At 43.3% G+C, this 9,215-nt stretch overlaps 1 pseudogene; it reads right to left on the minus strand.

The window, feature by feature from the left end:
• Positions 1–996: 996 nt before the first annotated feature.
• Positions 997–8,965, minus strand: LOC129831934 (histone H4 transcription factor-like; annotated as a pseudogene).
• Between the last annotated feature and the right edge of the window lie 250 nt (positions 8,966–9,215).

Here is a 9,215-nt window from a genome sequence, read left to right on the forward strand (position 1 = left end):
CGTCTGCACCTGCGCAGAGAGGAATACTACGAGCACAGCCTCTATTCTGCCACCATGGGCGACCATCTCCCCCATCCCAGCCTCCTGACCTCCACCTATTCCAGGTCACAAATCTCCAGGGTGGGTCTCACCCAGAGTAGCCTCCCGAACAGAACTCTTCCCCCTGGGTTCTTAAGCATACTGCCGCCTTTGGTCCCCTTCTCTCTCCCCTTGTCTGGTGCTCCCCACAGAACTACCTCGTAATGACAGAAATCAGAAGACCCTACTCTGTGTGCTTGCATGCTTGCCTTAGAACTATAACTCAGCACTGCTTCAAGACAAATTCTGTGATTCTGATTACTGCCTGTATGACACAGATAAAAGACAAACTACTATGTTGAAAAATGACATTCCTCAACAGAAAAGTGCAATCCAACGAATGAGTTCCTAAAATGTTGCTAACACTTGAGTTTGTCAAGTTACTGTTCCTAAAATGGACAGACAAAAAATATAACTGACAAAACTTAACAAATACAAGAACTAGGTCAAATAAAAAGCTATAGCATTAAATCAGAATAAAGGAAAATAGTTTTCCATTAAGAAAAACATCAGAAATATGACCTGACAGACTTCTACACCACAAAAGTTACTTCAAAACTGCTGTCAATGGGGTCACATTCTGAGGCTGAACTAAACTGAAGCTGGATTAAAGCTCATACTGTAAAACACTAACAAACAAAAACACACTTTGTATTATTTTTTTAAATAATCTTCACATTCTTGTCCACTTGTCACATCTCAACCGGAGATACTAACGTTTAGTGAACTTTAATAACCAGTCCATCCCAGGTTAAGCCCAGCCATCATACATACAGCACAGCTGTAACAGAGAGATTCAGTACTGCCACATTAGTGGTCTCCAACATTGGTACTGACAAGATGCTGGATCTGATTTAGTTTTTTTAAAAGCTAAGTGCTCATTTCATAAATGAATGACATGGTGCGTTAGATATTAATGGCTGCATTGATCGGCTGAAATATTCCTATTCATTAATTAAGATACAATTCAAGTTGGTATCATTACTTTAGTCTACAGAATCAAGGTTGGAGATAACAAGGGTGGCAGCGTTAAGAGTTAACTTGGACTACTAGAATAAGGAGGGTCAGTGTGTGTGATTACACCACATCCATCCCCCGACCACCTCAGTCAGGGCCCGCAGGAGTCAGAGTCGTCCCGGGTGGCGTCGGGGTCATCCCCCATATCAGACACATTACTCAGGACGCAGTACACAGGTGAGTCACTCCCCCTGGGGCTGGGCTGACGTCTCCTACCCTGCAGAGAGCTCTGAGGAAGAGGTGTAGCAAGAGGAGGAAGGGAGAGAGCCGTGACTCCTGGCTGCCCTGTTGGCAGCTCTCTTGGCTCGGCTGCTGGACCCGGGGCCCTTATGGAGCGTCCTCTTCTGAGCCATATTCTTCATGATCTCCTGAGTCACCTCTACTGTCTCGTACGCACCATGTTCAGCCTCAGGTAGCCATCTTCATCCTCCTTGTATCTGTGGAGCAAGCCAAATAATCATCAACCACCTCCTTATGGTAAAACTGACTAACTCATGTTAACTCATCACATAAGGGAAAGATAAAGTGTTGTTCATACCTGAAGCGAGAGTGTCCAGAGGGCCATTTCAGGTGGTGTTTCTTGCGCAGGTGAAGATTGTGTAACACCAAGAGAAGGTTTTGTCACAGAGATGACACTTGTATTTCGTAACCATTCCACCCTACAGAGGAGAATTATGCAAGAGTCAAGTAGAGTGCACTTGATCAAAATTCCAAAAAACCCAGAAGCATTTTTGCAAATTAAAAAGGCTAGCTTTGACACGGATATTGATTTTGTAGTTCTATTGAGCACCGAGTGACTGTTTGGCGCCCCCTGCAGCCAGTCTGAAGTACCTTGTGTACTCTTGTAGTGCTGGTTCATGGTGTGGGCCATGCGGTAGGAGTAGTCACAGCCCTCTACAGAGCAGTGGTAGGCCGTCCCCTCATTATGGGTCTCCATGTGCTTCCGCAGGTCGTGCTGGTTCTTTAAACATTTCTGGACTACCCATCCCGGATCACTCAGAAACGCTGACTAGCATAGCCTAGCCTAGCGCCACAGGGATATATTATAATATAATTTCATGAAATCACAAGTCCAATACAGCAAATGAAAGATAAACATCTTGTGAATCCAGCCAACATGTCCGATTTTTAAAATGTTTTACAGCGAAAACACAACATATATTTATGTTGGCTCACCACAATAGCCCAACACACAACGCCATTTTTTCACCGCAAAGATAGCTTTCACAAAACCCACAAATAGAGATAAAATGAATCACTAACCTTTGAACAACTTCATCAGGTGACAGTTATGACATCATGTTATACAATACATTTGTTTTGTTCGAAAATTTGCATATTTATAGCTACAAATCGTGGTTTTACATTGGCGACATGGTCAGAAATGGCTCCAAAACAGCCAGAATAATTAGAGCGCAACGTGAAATACTCATCATAAACTTTGCTGAAAAATACATGTTGTACATATAATTAAAGATACACTGGTTCTTAATGCAACTGCTATGTTAGATTTAAAAAAAATACTTTAGTAAAAAGCACAGCATGCAATAATCTGAGACAGCGCTCAGCCATTCTCCGCCATGTTGGAGTCAGTCAACAAAAATACGAAACATCATAAATATTCCCTTAGATGAACTTTCATCAGAATGCAGTGCCAGGAATCCTAGTTCCACAATAAATCGTTTTGTTTTAGAATGTCAATTTCTTCTGTCGAATTAGCAACTTTGGCTAGCATGTGTAGCTCACGTGTCCATGAAGATTTGACGCATGAACAAAAAATTCAAAAAGTGATAAAAGTCAAATAAACTGGTCAAACTCAGCTGAGAATCCATCTTTAGGATGTTTTTCTCATATATATATCCAATAACGTCCCAGACGGAGCATTTCTTCGTGTCTACCTAACGCATTGCAGACAAAGATATGACATGCCCAAGTGCGTAGCCAAATACTGCCAATACAGCTGACCTCACTCCAAAGACTCTCATCCGGTCCCAAATAAGGCTAGACACTTCATTCCACGTTCTACTGCCTGTTGACATCTAGTGGAAGGCGGATGAGGTGCACACAGATCCATAAATACAAGGCAATTGAATAGGCGATGCCTTTCACAGAAACCCATTTCAGAATGGAAGTTTGCCTGCCAAATGAGTTCTGTTTTACACAGATATAATTCAAACAGTTTTAGAAACTTCAGAGTGTTTAATAATAATATGCATATCATATGATCTAGGACAGAGTACGAGGCCGTTTAAATTGGGCACAATTTTATCTAAAAGAGAAAAGGGCGCTGTTGAGGGAATTAAATAATTCCTCTAATGTACTCATTAATTAAAATCAATCTGTCTATTTATAAGAATTTGTAAGATACTTATTAACATAAAATAGACAGAATACAGTCTTATTAAAATTAGATAATAGTATTTATTCTCGGAGCACGCTCCCATTTGACCATAACCAACAGTTTATATACAAGATATGACGTCATAGGTTACAGAATAAATCTCCTCGTCCTGGCCAATATAAAACAGGTTCAAAAGTTAATTCCAACTTCCCAGCGCACACACAATATAATCTATTCTTCTGAAGGCTCACCATAATTTATTACCACTTTAGCAGACAACTCAAGATAATGGAAGACCTAAAAAGTTACTCACTACCTTATCTAAACATCTCAGGGCTAAGTTGGGTCAGTTCAACCATAGTTTAACGACCCTTTCTGCTTATTTTATAACCCACAACACAAATCTCTTTTTACTAGGCGTGCAGAGTTCAATTAGTTCGTTTTATCTAAATCTAGAATTTTTTTACAATTATTTATCTATTTCCAAGAGGTTAAAGTTGGGAGACATACATCATAAACAACAGAGTGTAAGCAAAATAATATGTGCACAATATGTACAGTCCATAAGGGACAGCAAGTTGTGGGGAGTCTGATGAGTCTGTGGGACAGCAACCTGCTCTCACAGAAGTCACAGGGAAAGGGTCACTCGTCACAGTGGCGGAACTTGATGTGGATCTTCAGAGTGGCAAGAGAGGTGAAGGTCATGTCACACTTGATATGGTTCACTGAAAGGCAGGATAGATCACTCATAAGGTTTACAGTGAAAGAAACTGGACACAGACAACAGCCATCAGCTAATCAAAATATCTTGACAAACCGTATTGATAGCACTACAACTAAAATAAATCCGCTTGACTAAAGCCAGACATGGAAAATGAGCTAAATCAAGACAAAGGAGATGATTGTGGACTACAGGAAAAAGACAGAGTACACACCCATTCTCATCAATGGGGCTGCAGTGAAGCAGGTTGAGAGCGTCAAGTTCCTTGTGTCCACATCACCAACAAACTAACATGGTCCAAGCACACCAAGACAGTCGTGAAGAGGGCACGACAAAACCTGTTCCCCCTGAAGATTTGGCATGGGTCCTCAGATCCTCAAAAGGTTCTACAGCTGCACCATCCTGACTGGTTGCATCACTGCCTGGTATGCAACTGCTCAGCCTCCGACCGCAAGGCACTACAGAGGGTAGTGCGAACGGCCCAGTACCTCACTGGGGCTAAGCTTCCTGCCATCCAGGACGTCTATACCAGGCGGTGTCAGAGGAAGGCCCTAAAAATTGTCAAAGACTCCAGCCACCCTAGTCATAGACTGTTCTCTGCTACCACACAGCAAGCGGTACCGGAGCGCAGAGTCTAGGTCCAAGAGGCTTCTAAACAGCTTCTACCCCCAAGCCATAAGACTCCTGAACACCTAGTCAAATGGCTACCCAGACTATTTGCATTGCCCCCCCTCCACTCCACTCTCTGTTGTCATCTATGCAGTCACTTTAATTAACTCTACCTACATGTACATACTACCTCAACTAACCGGTGCCCCCCGCACACTGACTCTGTACCGGCACCCCCCTGTATATGTATATATATATATAATGCTATTTTTTACTGCTGCTCTTTAATGACTTCTTATTTTTATCTCTTATTCTTATCTGTATTTTTTTGAAACTGCACTGTCGGTAAGTAAGCATTTCACTATAAGGTCTCCAACTGTTGTATTGGCGCATGTGACTAATAAAATTAGATTTAATAATTTGAATAATACTGAACAGAGAAGGGGTGGAAAACAGCACACTCACCATGCTGTCGTACGTGGTCTCTCAGTCTGTCAATGGCTAAGCCTTTGTCACAATGCTCACACACACGGGATTCCGTAAGAATCAGAGGGCATTCAATCAAAATAAATGTACATGTCTAAACCAATAACATATCTGCCTGTGCTGTAAAACAGTGACTTCTGGCCAGGCAGAGCCCATTCACCCTCTGGCTCGGCCCGTCTTTGGATGTGGTCGAAGAACATGCAGCCGCAGGTGGGGCAGGCCACCAGGCGCTCCTGAGTGTGGCTGCGCAGATGCTCCCGGAGACGGTACTTGATCTTAAAGAATGCATCACAACCTGAGGAAACTCAAAGAGGGTATCAGCTGAAGCAGGCCAACAAAACATCAGTATATTCAATACAGCAGGAAAGGCTGGGCTGATACAGTGTCGTTGGAAATTTATTCAGACCCCTTGACCTTTTCCAAATGTTGTTACATTACAGCCTTATTTGAAAATGGATTGAATTGTTTTTTATCCCCCTCAATCTACACACAATTCACCATAATGACAACATAAACAGGTTTTTAGAAATTGTTGCAAATTGAAATATCATATTTACATAATGTTAGGTTCTAGTTTGAAATACTTACTATACTAGAAGTCAATAGTTACATGTATGAGGAATGTATATGGTGGGGTCAATGGAGGTTGGATAAGACCTAGAAAGTTACTAAGGGCCTGGAAAGTTACTAAGGGAAAAGGCAATCACATGGTTGTGGTCACTGATGAGGCTGGATAGCTGTGGATTAGTGAGGGATGTGGGACGAGGTCAGGTCAGGTCACATGAAAGGGAGAAGGTACGGTTTTATTACACACATCACTTAAGTCCCTGCCTAGCAACAGATGTATTGGCTGTCTAGATGTTCAAGTAGTTGACTCTGCCCAGTGAAGGGTATAAATATATGTACTTGTGGAAACATGTCTTTTCAGCTGTTTGACCCAGTGAGTGAATAAACTTGGTCTGAGCTTTTCCTAGTCGTCCATTAGTTTTTTTACTCTGTTTATTTAGAACCTAACAATAGGTATTCAGACCCTTTACTCAGTACTTTGTTGAAGCACCTTTGGCAGCAATTACAGCCTCGAGTCTTCTTGGGTGTGACACTTGGCACACCTGTATTTGGGGAGTTTCTCCCATTCTTCTCTGCAGATCCTCTCAAGCTCTGTCTGGTTGGATGGGGAGCATCACTGCACAGCTATTTTCAGGTATCTCCAGAGATGTTTGATCGGGTCCGGGCTCAGGCTGGGCCAATCAAGGACATTCAGAGACTTGTCCCGAAGCCACGGATGCGTTGTCTTGGCTGTGTGTTTAGGGTCGGTGTCCTGTTGGAAAGTAAACCTTCGCCCCGGTCTGAGGTCCTGAGTGCTATGGAGCAGGTTTACATCAAGGATCTCTGTACTTTGCTCCGTTCATGTTTGCCTCGATCCTGACTAGTCTCCCAGTCCCTGCCGCTGGAAAATATCCTCACAGCATGATGCTGCCAGGTTTCCTCCAGACGTGATGGTTGGCATTCAGGCCAAATAGTTTAATCTTGGTTTCATCAGACCAGATAATCTTGTTTCTCATGGTCTGAGAGTCTTTTGGCAAACTCCAAGTGAGCTGTCATGTACCTTTTACTGAGGAGTGGCTGCAGTCTGGCCACTACCATAACGGCCTGATTGGTGGAGTGCTGCAGAGATTGTTGTCCTTCTGGAAGGTTCTCCCATCTCCATAGAGGAACTCTGACAGAGTTCTAGAGTGACCATTGGGTTCTTGATCACCTCCCTGACCAAGGCCCTTCTCCCCTGATTGCTCAGTTTGGTCAGGTGGCCAGCTCTAGGAAGAGCCTTGGTGGTTCCAAACTTCTTCCAGTTATGAATGATGGAGGCCACAGTGTTCTTGGGGCCTTTCAATGCTGCAGAAATGTTTGGGTACCCTTTCCTAGATCTGTGCCTCGACAATCCTGTCTTGGAGCTCTACGGACAATTCCTTCGACCTCAGGGCTTGGTTTTTGCTCTGACAACTGTGGGACCTTATATTGACAGGTGTGTGCCTTTCCAAATAATGTCCAATCAATTTACCACAGTTGGACTCCAATCAATTTGTAGAAACATCTCAAGGATGATTAATGGAAACAGGATGCACCCGAGCTCAATTTCGAGTCTCATACCAAAGGGTCTGAATACTTGTAAAAAATAAGGTATGTGTGAATTTTTTCATACATCTGCTAACATTTCTAAAAAACTGTTTTCACATTGTCATTATGGGGTAGTGTGTAGATTGAGGATTTAAACAATTTTTAAATCAAATTTAGACTAAGGCTGTAACGAAACATTTGGAAAAAGTTAAGGGGTCTGAATACTTTCCGAAGGCACTGTTTAATGTGATCCCTTCCTTTCCAGCTGCAGAAGATGGCCTGCTGCTGGTCTGGGAGAGGAGAGAGCCCAGGGCAGTGAGCGTGCATGTCCACATGCCGATAGAACCACTCCGGGTTGTTAAATGTACTCTGTAGCAAAACAACAAATTAAGTATATCACATACACAGAAGAGAGATGTCAAACAGTGGGATGCAGAATCCCCCCAAGGTATTATTAACTAACACCACAGTGCTCCCACTGGCACACAAGTCCCTCTGAGATCTCGGGAACCAGGTTGTTGCTGTGGAGGTCCTGGGTGCAGCTGGGGAAGTTGGGGTGGGACTTGAGCAGCTGCGCCCCGATGAACTTGAGTTTGCTGTGGAAGGTGTGGAAGTGTGCATGGAGCTCCAACTCCCTGGGGCTGCCCATAGCCAGGAACTCACAGCCCTCCCACAGACACGCATAGTCATCTGGAGTGAGCAACACAACACACGTTATTTAGCAAAAGGCAGTATGTGCTGTTAGTGGTATTCTGGTGAGCATATAATCAACCGTGCCTCCTTACTTTTGAAAGGCTTCCTGTCCTCGACTACTTTCCCTTGCAATCACCGACAGACTGTAGGGGCCGGAAAGAATTCAAATTTTACATTTGCTTTCACCTGATCGAAGAGACTAGGGAAAGGAAGCTATTGAGACAATGATGTTGTTATTTGACAGTCCCCTCACCCACCAACCTAGTTCCTCCATAGCATCTCTGTCTCCTAGGTGATCCTTCAGGTGCAGTGACATGTGTTTGCTGACCTCCTCCGTGTCGTGGCCTTTGAAGGTGCAGGACGCACACTCACACAACACCAGGTTGGACAGGTTCCTCCTCGTCGCCATGTTGATCTGGCTGCTGGACACAAGCTAGGTTGTGCTGCCACACCAGTCCCAACCCCTTCAGAACCAAAAGAACATCAGCAGGTCTTGCTATAGCTAAATAGCCAAAGCAGGTTTGATTTAGCTACAGTAGTTGCTAGCTAGTTCACAACCAAACTGAATTAATTCAGTTGGTCACTATTTTTCCCATTTCAATATGACCAACAATACTAGTTAGCGTGCTTGCTACATGTGGGAAATACAGTTGAAGTCGGAGGTTTACATAAACTTAGGTTGGAGTCATTAAAACTAGTTTTTCAACCACTCCACAAATTTCTTGTTAACAAACTTTAGTTTTGGCAAGTCGGTTAGGACATCTACTTTGTGCATGACACAAGTATTTTTTTCCAACAATTGTTTACAGACAGATTATTTCACTGTATCACAATTCCAGTGGGTCAGAAGTTTACATACACTAAGTTGACAGTACCTTTAAATCAGCTTGGAAAATTCCAGAAAATTATGTCATGGCTTTAGCAGCATCTGATAGGCTAATTGGTTTCATGCATGTTAACATTAGAAGCCTCCTCCCTAAGTTTGTTTTATTCACTGCTTTAGCACACTCTGCCAACCCGGATGTCCTAGCCGTGTCTGAATCCTGGCTTAGGAAAGCCACCAAAAACCCTGAGATTACCATCCCTAACTATAACATTTTCTGACAAGATAGAACTGCCAAAGGGGGTGGAGTTGCAATCTACTGCAGAGATAGCCTG

Source organism: Salvelinus fontinalis, chromosome 33, assembly GCF_029448725.1.
Source record: "Salvelinus fontinalis isolate EN_2023a chromosome 33, ASM2944872v1, whole genome shotgun sequence".
NCBI lineage: Eukaryota > Metazoa > Chordata > Actinopteri > Salmoniformes > Salmonidae > Salvelinus > Salvelinus fontinalis.